Raw genomic sequence first — 11,992 nt, forward strand, 5'->3', positions numbered from 1 at the left:
TAATAGAAGGTTTTTTGTTTTTTATTACTTCAGGTAAATCAATATAAGATGATCATTTTAGTGGAACATATTTATTAATTGTTAATTGTTATCCAATCATTCTATTTAATGGCTGTCCTGATCCATGTAATTGAAAATTAGATATATTATCTAAAAATGTCTTTTTCCTTGTTGAAACGTTTTATTAAAATCTTTTTGTAATGAAATAGCATAGTTTACTGTTTGTTGTCCAAATTCTTGAACTATTTCATTTATTTAATCTTTTTCTGTTTAAATTCAAAGTATTATTTACACCCTGATGTATTTTCATATAGTCTCTATCAATTTTAAAAGTTTTTGGTTTTACTTATTTAAAAGTGATTAGTATCAAGTATATCTACATTATTATAAAAATTTATATTTTGTAATCTGTTTCAAATTCCTTTTCAACTAATCATTAATTGTTTTTTCTATCTCTTGGTTTTGCAAATATATTTGTAGAATAACGAAATATTGTTTTTAATGGTGTATTTTCTTTAGTTAGAAAACCACCATAAGTATCTTTATATAGTAACTTGTTCCCAAGCTCACCACTATGTTCAGACTTATAATTCTTACAATATTTGTTTGAGTTTCATTTTGTTTCCCAACAATTAGGTTTAAGAAAATTAGTTTATTGTTTAGTTTAACAGTCAATTAGTCTTCTTCTCTATTTACTACAAAATAATTCATTAGATTTGTAGAAATTATTTTTACTAATCAAACGATAAATATTTAATCGATGTATAAGTATTCTTATATAACACATAGTTAATCATAAAGGATTATTATTTAGTAAATAATAAAATACAAAGTTATAGCTTTCATATTCTTAATACATTCTAAAGTACATTTCTTACATTTATTATTATGTTTATCTTTATGTGATGGATTTACATAAAAAAAATTTAAATATTTAATTTCTTGTCAAATTTTACATTTCCTTGTAGATGTAGTTTTTTCTTCACTCTGAAGAGCTGAGTGCAAAGCACGATCAGCTATAACTTCTTCATTATTCATTGTAGATTTTTCTTCGTTTTCCACTGTTAATAATGGTTTTGTATGTTCTTCACTTGTATTTCGTCTTAAATGTTCTTTAAAATAATATTTAGCAATACTTTTTCCACAGTTACAGGAAATTCAATTATTAATGTATTTTTTACACGATTTTTTTACACGTCGTCGACATATAGTTCTATAACAATCTTTTGTAAATGTTAGTAAAGTAAAATGATCAAATGATTTCTCTGCATTACAATATTTACAAAATTTAGTTTTCACAGAACAATCTTGTTGAACTTCACACAATCTTAAGCCAGCTACAGCTGGCACTTGGCCTATTTCTATGACTGCTGCAGCTGGCACTTTCTCGATTTATATACATATATATATATATATATATATATATATATATATATATATATATATAACAAATTATTACATTTGTGACAAAGTATATTTATAATTTTTTTTAGATTTTAATTTTAAATAATTCAATTAAATTATTTGAAAAATTATATTAACAGAATCATAATCAAATTCATAATCATGATTTCTAAATTGTTTATTTCTATGAAATAAAGATCTAAAAGAGTTTATAATTACTCATAAAGAATCAAGTGCAGCTAATACATCTTTTAATGTTGGTTCTGTATTTTAAATAATATTTCCACAAAGTGGACAATTTCATTTTTCCTTTAAAAATTTATCGATACATTCCTTATGAAATATGATTTTAATTTGTTTTAACTAATTCATTATTATTTTCATTACTTCAAAAAATAAGACAATCAATATCTTTTCCATATACCCCTAATTATTTCATAAGTATCTTTTTCCTCAGCTACATTTTGCTTTGGTTCTCCATTTATAAGAAACAATTGTTATTAGATTTATAAAGAATAAAAAATAAATTATTTTAAATGAATCATTTAGCTATAATTTCAAAATTACACGATTTAAAAAAATCACATTATGAACTCTATATCATGAAACTTATTATTTCTAAGCCATAATTAAGACATTGTAGTGAAGGTATGATTAAAAAAGTATTGGAGAATTTTATAAAGATAAATATCGAACAGGTGTGTATCCTTATGTATGTAAAGAATCTGAGAAAATTGAAGTTTCTTATAAATGTGGTACAACTGTAAATAGGTGTTATCTCAAAGAAACATTTACAAACACCGTATCATAATAATCTAATGGCCGCTGAAAGCAGAAAGTAAATATTTTTCATATTTAATTTATTATATACTATATATTTATTAGTTTCACCTATGGGAAATGTATGTAAAACAAGTGATTTTTAGTACTTTACTAAAATGAGTTTACTTAGTACACTTCTTACTACAGACTCTACTTAATAAATAAGGTAAGTCAATACCTTTTTTATATTCTGGAAGAGTAGGTCAGTTTTATGGAAAATAGCAAAATTGTGAATGTTAACAGGGAATTATTTTTTTTATAAAATTTTGCTAGTGAGTCAAAACATGCAAAAAGCATTTACTATGAACTTTACATAGTAAGAAACCTTTTTCAATAGAGTCTGGAGATCCCTCAGGTCCTTGGTTGATGGCAAGTTTACAATGGCCTTAACAAGCTCATTCATAGACGTAACGGCATCTTTGATCAGCGTATAAGAAAAAAGTACCTTAGGCAAAAATACTATATTTTTAAATGTTCTACGAAGGAGGCATTGGAAAACTGCGTGCAGATGTGATAAATGCTCCTTTTACATGATTCAAATGTTGTTGAGGTTGTTGATACAATGCTTGATCAAGTGCTCCAAATACCCCTGATAAATTCTTGAGGAAGACGAAATTCTAAAAAGTAACATGTTAAACTGGTGAAAGCCAAGGCAGGATGACCACTAAGAAATGCTGAGAAGTAGCGCCCAACAACTGTCAGTATGGATTGCACAAGTTGGTGTGGATATCTCTGAGATCATCGACAGCAACTCCTCCATAAGGGAATGAATCCGCAATTCACTGCATATTGACTGTCTGCTTAAAATCGCTGCAGAGATTCAGGGCACCATTTGGCTTCTCATCAAGTACTGAAGTAACTTGACGGATACGACGAGATCCTGCCAATGCTGAGACAAGGCCTTGACCTTGTCGTACTTGGCAAAGGGAATGGAGATGGGGTAAAGATGTTTACGTATTGCAGAAGGCTTAAGGGAATCACGGCCTGACACAAGACATCCTCAAGCAGCTAGCTGTAGCACTATTACTAGAGTTCCAAACTTAAAAGGTGGCCGATTGGGGTACCAAATGGAGTTTGTCAGTGACCAGAAAGCCAAAACCAAAATAGGCGTTCTAGTTGAAGCACTATTATCTGCATCAAACCCATGTGATGGAGGCGCGACTGCAATTCAACTAGCACCATAAGCACCCCATGCTGTAGCATGCAGCCTAAATCGTCTGCTGCAAGTGTGGGTTTGAATATCCCGAAATGTGTCGCCTCGTATGTATACTTGATGATACAACACGTAATCGTCCAATTAGCACCGGACCGTGTCCAAACTAGGATACTGACATAGTCTGTCTCGTTTTTAGAAGTTGCTTAGATTGCTGAATGACTTCAGCCCACAGCAGCAGTAAAGAACCTACTTGCTCTTAGTTGATAGGTGGCATAACTGGATATGCCTGTCAAACAACCCCCAGTGCCACGTGGCGCTGCCCAGGTGAACTTGCCTACCAGTGACCGGCCGTGTGTTGGCAACGAAGACGGTTCGAGTGCAGTGACGTCCCGGCGCTGCCTCTCTTTGCTAGCGATGGTGTCGGCGGGTAAACTACACTATGTGACCAAAAGTATCCGGATACCCTCCAAAACATACATGTTTCATATTAGGTGCATTGTGCTGCCACCTACCGCTAGGTACGCCATATCAGCGATCTCAGTAGTCATTAGAAATTGTGAGAGAGCTGATTGGGTTGCTCCGCGGAACTCATGGACTTCGAACGTGGTTAGGTGATTGGGTGTCAGTTGTGTCATCCGTCTGTATGCGAGATTTCCACTTTCCTAAACATCCCTAGGTGCACTGTTTCCGATGTGACAGTGAAACGGAAACGTGAAGGGACACATACAGCACAAAAGCTTACAGACCAACCTCTTCTGTTGGCTGACAGAGACCGCCGACAGTTGAAGAGGGTTGTAATGTGTAATAGGCAGACATCTATCCAGATTGTCACACAGGATTTCCAAACTGCATTAGGACCCACTGGAGGTTCTATGACAATTAGTCGGAAGATGAGGAAACTTGAATTTCATGGTCGAGCTGCTGCTCATAAGCCACACATCACCCCGGTAAATGCCAAACGATGCCTCGCTTGGTGGACGACTGAACAGTGGCAAAACATTGTGTGGAATAACGAATCACAGTAGACAATGTGACGATCCGATGGCAGGGTGTGGATATGGCGAATTCGCATTGGAAGTCATCTGCCAGTGTATTTAGTGCCAACAGTAAAATTCGGCGGTGGTGGTGTTATGGTGTGGACGCGATTTTCATGGAGGGGGTTTCCACCTTTCTGATTATCTTAGGGGAACGCTATTTTTAAATAATGATATGAATTTGTTCTGTTGTAGATTAAATTGCATATGAATGTTTGGCTGTTATAAATTTCATTCAAGATCAACTGTTGTAAACTATTCTTAAAAAGAGAAACATTATCATTTAGGTTCCTACAATCTTTAACTATCCATGATCCTAAACTCCTCCCGAACAGGCTATGAAAGCAAAGCCCAAAGGTACTGACCAGCCGCCGTGTCATCCTCAGCCCATTGGTGTCACTGGATACGGATATGGAGGGTCGTGAGGTCAGCACACCACTCTCCAGCCGTATGTCAGTTTCCGAGACCAGAGCCGCTACTTCTCAATCAAGTAGCTCTTCAGTTTGCCTCACAAGGGCTGAGTGCACTCCACTTGCCAACAGCGCTCGGAAGACCGGAAGGTCATCCACCCAAGTGCTAGCCCAGCCCGACGGAGCTTAACTTCGGTGATCTGATGGGAACCGATGTTACCACTGCGGCAAGGCTGTTGGCCGAACTACCCATGCTGAAAAGTTAATTACATTGTTAAAATTTTACTGTCCAATTATGGTTGCCAAATCATGTTTCCTGTCAGAATCATTTAGGAAATCTTCACTGAATTCCGACAGGGAGTATAGGAAGGAATCCAAATTCCTAATAAGCATAATAACATTTCAAAGCCAGTCATCTAAGGAACATATGCGACGATTGCGATAAATTTTAATACTAGATTTAGGGAACATACACATCTGCACAATAAAACTGCGTTTGGTCTACACCTTATTGAACACAAACTTGTAACTATCATAGGTAACAACAAGGAAGTAGTACAGCCAACTACAGCACTTCCTGGATGGAACGATGATGTACCATTCCATCAATATTTCGAGTGAACAAAACAAATCCACAGCAATCGCCAATTTTTACTGTCTGTCAAACTGTTGTAGTTAGTGGACATCCTGGTTTTCTGACCCTATCCATTTCAGTTCTATTCTTTGCTCGCGGGTGCGTAATCTGAATTTTTCGCGTCTTCTTGGCTCTGTTTTCATGGGCTCTTTGCTCCTATTTCTGTTTCTGCGCCTAGATACGCTGCTTTCAACTGATTTCATAATGTAACACATGCATTGTTGACACCTTATACAGTAATATCATACTGCGAACCCACATTTACGTCGAAGCTCTATTGTAATTGCATTTTAACTCATCGTATTGTAGCTTATGGATAATCGTATATTTTTTATCTATGGATTTGTAAGATACAAATTTAAACAATGTTCAGGGCCAGCTAAAAGTACAGTGTGCTAACGGCAACCGTACTCCAGAACCATGAATGTTCAATACATGATTAATTCTAATAATTAATTAAAATCACTTCGACTGTGTTTTTACACATTTATTGTGTTATGACTGGTTCCGTTCTTGGAACTTCTCCAGGTTTCATTATCAAGTTTTTTTTTAATTTTGTGACGACGCAAACCATGAGAAAAATTTTATTTGCTGCTTTTAGTACCTTTCAACAAAGAGGTGTGTTATTAGTCAGATAGTTCTGGAGTCACGTGATTCAACACTACTACTTAAGCTGTAGTAACTTACTATGATGCTCTTACTCAGGAGTATGCACGTCCTTTCTTTTTTAGATCTATATTATGATTATTTTAATAATCTAAGCCATTAATTGAGTTAAGCAAAGAAACTTTTGCTCAAATACTCTTTTAATTTCAACGAGCTCTGGAACCTCATTTGCAGTGGACAGATTGCAGATGTGTCTGTGTATCTGTTAGCTGTTAAAGTGTAGTAGATGGCCTCTTAAAGATGTTGTGAGCAAAAGTCAAACCAGACATGTCCACAGTGAGCTGCAAGGAATTATCAAGTTTCAGTGCACTAACAGGCAAGTACAGTGGACTGAATTCCTTGAAGAGGCGAAGATTGTAACAACACAATCCTAGGCAGATAGGATCAGTACACTAAACTTTGCCACTTATGCTATACGCTGGCCGGCCCCTGTGGCCGAGCGGTTCTAGGCGCTTCAGTCCAGAATCGCGATTCTGCTACGGTCGCAGGTTCGAATCCTGCCTCGGGTATGGATGTGTATGATATCCTTAGGTTAGTTAGGCTTAAGTAGTTCTAAGTCTAGGGGACTGATGACCTCAGATGTTAAGTCCCATAGTGCTTAGAGCCAATTGAACCATTTGAGCTATACGCTGATTCAGCATTACGCCATAGCAGTCTACATCTACATCTACATTTATACTCCACAAGCCACCCAACGGTGTGTGGCGGAGGGCACTTTACATGCCACTGTCATAACCCCCCTTTCCTGTTCCAGTCGCGTATGGTTCGCGGGAAGAACGATTGCCTGAAAGCCTCCATGCGCGCTCTAATCTATGTAATTTTACATTCGTGATCTCCTCGGGAGGTATAAGTAGGGGGAAGCAACATATTCGATACCTCATCCAGAAACGCAGCCTCTCGAAACCTGGCGAGCAAGCTACACCGCCATGCAGAGTGCCTCTCTTGCACAGTCTGCCACTTGCTAAACATCTCCGTAATGCTATCACGGTTACCAAATAACCCTTTGACACAACGCGCCGCTCTTCTTTGGATCTTCTCTATGTCCTCCTTCAACCCGATCTGGTACGGATCCCACACTGATGAGCAATACTCAAGTATAAGTCAAACGAGTGTTTTGTAAGCCACCTCCTTAGATGATGGACTACATTTTCTAAGGATTGTCCCAATGAATCTCAACCTGGTACCCGCCTTACCAACAATTAATTTTATTTGATCATTCCACTTCAAATCGTTCTGCACACATACTCCCAAATATTTTACAGAAGTAACTGCTACCAGTGTTTGTTCCGCTATCATATAATCATACAATAAAGGATCCTTCTTTCTATGTATTCGCAATACATTACATTTGTCTATGTGAAGGGTCAGTTGCCACTCCCTGCGTCAAGTGCCTATCCGCTGCAGATCTTCCTGCATTTCGCTACAATTTTCTAATGCTGCAACTTCTCTGTATACTACAGCATCATCCGCGAAAAGCCGCATGGAACTTCCGACACTATCTACTAGGTCATTTATATATATTGTGAAAAGCAATGGTGCCTCAACACTCCCCTGTGACACGCCAGAGGTTACTTTAACGTCTGTAGACGTCTCTCCATTGATAACAAAATGCTGTGTTCTGTTTGCTAAAAACTCTTCAATCCAGCCACACAGCTGGTCTGATATTCCGTAGGCTCTTACTTTGTTTATCAGGCGACAGTGCGGAACTGTATCGAACGTCTTCCGGAAGTCAAGAAAAATTGCATCTACCTGGGAGCCTGCATCTAATATTTTCTGGGTCTCATGAACAAATAAAGCGAGTTGGGTCTCACACGGTCGCTGTTTCCGGAATCCATGTTGATTCCTACAGAGTAGATTCTGGGTTTGGAGAAACGACATGATACTCGAGCAAAAAACATGTTGTAAAATTGTACAACAGATCGACGTCAGAGATATAGGTCTATTGTTTTGCGCATCTGCTCGACGACCCTTTTTGAAGACTGGGACTACCTGTGCTCTTTTCCAATCATTTGGAACCTTCCGTTCCTCTAGAGACTTGCGGTACACGGCTGCTAGAAGGGGGGCAAGTTCTTTCGCGTACTCTGTGTAGAATCGAATTGGTATCCTGTCAGGTCCAGTGGACTTTCCTCTGTTGAGTGATTCCAGTTGGTTTTCTATTCCTTGGACACTAATTTAGATGTCAGCCATTTTTTCGTTTGTGCGAGGATTTAGAGAAAGAATTGCAGTGCGGTCTCCCTCTGTGAAACAGCTTTGGAAAAAGGTATTTAGTATTTCAGCTTTACACGTGTCATTCTCTGTTTCAATGGCATCATCATCCCGGAGTGTCTGGATATGCTGTTTCGAGCCACTTACTGATTTAACGTAAGACCAGAACTTCCTAGGATTTTCTGTCAAGTCGGTACATAGAATTTTACTTTCGAATTCACTGAACGCTTTACGCATAGCCCTCCTTACGCTGACTTTGACATCGTTTAGCTTCTGTTTGTCTGAGACATTTTAGCTGCGTTTAAACTTGGAGTGAAGCTCTCTTTGCTTTCGCAGTAGTTTCCTAACTTTGTTGTTATACCACGGTGGGTTTTTCCCGTCCCTCACAGTTTCACTCGGCACGTACCTGTCTATAACGCATTTTACGATTGCCTTGATCATTTTCCATAAACACTCAACATTGTCAGTGTCGGAACAGAAATTTTCGTTTTGAGCTGTTAGGTAGTGTGAAATCTGCCTCCTATTACTTTTGCTAAACAGATAAACCTTCCTCCCTTTTTTTATATTCCTTTTAACTTCCATATTTAGGGATGCTGCAACGGCCTTATGATCACTGATTCCCTGTTCTGCACATACAGAGTCGAAAAGTTCGGGTCTGTTTGTTATCAGTAGGTCCAAGATGTTATCTCCACGAGTCAAGAGGCTTCAATATCTACAGTTAGTGCAGTAAAGGCTGGCCGTATGTGACTTCTGCAGTCGCAACACCACAACAAACTGATTCTGGCATTTTTGGCCGTCTAGCGAGGCTAGGCCTGCACTGAAGCAGCGAGACATCAAGTCCTAAACCACCACAGGTCGGCCTCCACCTTGAGGGCACTGCCACGCTTGTGCCATCCTAAAGGGGTCGCCTGCCAAGGGGGTCCAGCCCCATCTGAGGAGCCGAGCGTCGAACTTCGGTACTAGCCACTGAGCCACTGGGACATTCACCAGTGCCCACCACGGCCAGCGGATTGGTAGTCCGAGATTCGCTCACTAGGAGATCTGCACCCTCACTTGCCACAACTGGGTCGGACTTAGCATCTTGCATTCAGCTGTGACATTGCTCGAACACTACTGGAATCGCGAAATGCTTCGGGCGTGTTATGTTTAGTATCGGGAGGAGTCCAACTACAATGATTTGCTGCCAGGATCCGTGGCTCAAGGCCCATCTTTCATCACTGCCTTACACGGAGTTCTACTATGATCTACTGGGTGTATGAAGGGCGTATACTGCTTCTAACGGTTTCTTCCTCACACAGGACCTACGACCTCAACCAGACTATAACTACACCCGTTGCAGTGTCAAAATTATGCAGCAGAATTATGAATCAAAAATCGTATTTGAATGTTTGTTGTTTGTGAGAAAATTGAGTTCTGACTCATGAAACATCTACTAGGACTTGTTAGAATCCCTAATGTGGCCTAACGACATTATCGTTTATCCTTTCGTGCCACTCGCACTGGTAACACACTACTGTCTTGTGAATTTGGAATAAATGAATTCATTTGGCCACAAGCGATTAGCGCCAGAGAGGACAAACATTTCGTTCTCATAGCTGTCCTAAGTTATGCAGTCGCTATTCAGTTTCCAAAAAATGTCATTATTATTAAATTGTTGGTTACACAGTGTACTGTCAATTAAAATACGGTGTTTATGAAGAACAGCCGAGTACCTTAGAAACGGCAGCAGAAACTACTAAATGTTTTCAACATATGTTTTTGCTGGATTCTTGTGTAAAAACTGTTTTTATTATCACCTAATTTAGCAAATTTATCAGTAGTGAAAACTCTCAAAGGCTAATTCTATTTAATTAATTCATTGCTTTCAATTTGCGTTTCTTGGTTGACAGAAACTGAACTCATATTGAGAGAAATTTCGCTTTGGGAATTTATACAGGCTTGAGTAAAGGCAGACACCGCTTGTTCATTATTCATCTGATTAAGGCGAAGTTTGAGGGAAGGCTGATATCCTGCCCGGTCGCACAATTCGATTTTTAATTAAGCTGAGTTTTTTTTCTACTAAAGCAGAGGAAGCGAGTGGGACAATTATACGCGAGTAAAATTCGCTTTCAAGTCAGGTTTAAGACAGGAACCAAACGCTTTTATGTAGGCCCGAGGAATTCAGCGATAAATCACATCCAGATGCGGCATACAGTTACAATTTTCGCAGCATTTTTCGCAGATTCAAAGGACGCTGAACGAGTTGAATCAGAAGCATAAGGAAAAAGTTGTAGCATCTGAAAAAATGCATAAATAGCTCAAACAATCAAATCAAAATTTAAATAAAAATCTGAATTTAAACTGAGTACAGACAATTTCCTTTCATTAACAAGTCCTGTCATGCTGCACAAAGAGATGTTATGTCTCCTGGGGAATCATGAATGATCATCAGAGCCGATGTGAGACGAAATCTGAAAATTTATTTTCTTCTCTGATCCGGAGTGAAATGGCGCAGGTGTTGAAACAGGCGGCCCGTATTCGGGAGGACTGTGACTCAAATTCACGTACAATACCATTTAGGTATATCCCTAGATCGCTGAAGGTGAAAGCTTGAATTGATACCTTTAAAGGGCATGTCCAACATTAACCTCAAACGTTCTCAAAATTCGGCATTGGCTCCTCTGTACGGTAAACTATAATCTTATTTTCATCTCTGTCTCTCTCACCCAACTACCTGTCTCCTTCATTTCCTCCCTCAACCCTATATACTCTCGTTCTCTTGAATTGCAGTTGTGTTGGTGTGTGTTACACTGTTGTCTTTGCTACGTACGATTCCATTGCCGTGTCGGTCAAATAAACAACAGTAAAATGTTTCGATCTTGTTGTCCCACTGAAATGAGCATTCCCATAGCTAAATAACACTCAAGGTTAACTTGGATGACAGCTCTGTGAGCTACTTCTAGAAAATTTCCCTAATCAAAACTCACCAATTACGGTCTCGTTCCCCCCCCCCCCCCCCTCTCTCCCCTTGTCCGTTTGGGTTCAGCAAACTGTCCCTGGTGTTCATATCCGCTTTCTTTATATACGACCTAGCATGGTGATATTTGTGCATGCTAGTACATGAATCGTATTCGCTGTTTTGAATAGATCGAATATCAGCTGTATGAGGGAATAACCAGAGTGGGAATCGAACCCGGATTTCCCTGTCAACACGAGCCGTCGCCTTAACGGTTTGGCTACCCGTGCATGAGTGATGGCCGCGCCTAAACATCGATATATCGTCGTGCCTGCGTCACAGCCTTCACTTGTACACACATTATGTAACTCCCGTACAGGGATGGACGTTTTAATAGAACTACGCTGACTCGTGTCGGCAAATAAATAAGAGATTGGAGTGCCTGTGTTGTAAAGAAGAACGATGTTCGAAGGACTTTCCTTCCTCCGCGTTGAAAAACGACTCATCCTACCAATTATTGCGTAATTTACGGGCAAACCTGACAATGCGCTAATTTTAGTCAGTTTTTTCAAGTGGACCTACTGAAACCTATACGAGTTAAGTGATATTAGTGGTACGTGGTACACTCCGCCATGCACATGTACAGTGGTTTGTAGAGTATGTATGTAGACGTAGTAAGTTCAGGAAAGTCATTCACACCTTGTCCGCCCCCGGTAGTTGAATGGT

General features: G+C 39.0%; 1 pseudogene; it reads right to left on the reverse strand.

The window, feature by feature from the left end:
* Window positions 1-4,949: 4,949 nt before the first annotated feature.
* LOC126337239 (5S ribosomal RNA) lies at window positions 4,950-5,067 on the reverse strand (annotated as a pseudogene).
* Between the last annotated feature and the right edge of the window lie 6,925 nt (window positions 5,068-11,992).

The sequence above is a fragment of the Schistocerca gregaria genome, chromosome 2 (assembly GCF_023897955.1).
Source record: "Schistocerca gregaria isolate iqSchGreg1 chromosome 2, iqSchGreg1.2, whole genome shotgun sequence".
In the NCBI taxonomy this organism is placed as follows: Eukaryota; Metazoa; Arthropoda; class Insecta; order Orthoptera; family Acrididae; genus Schistocerca; species Schistocerca gregaria.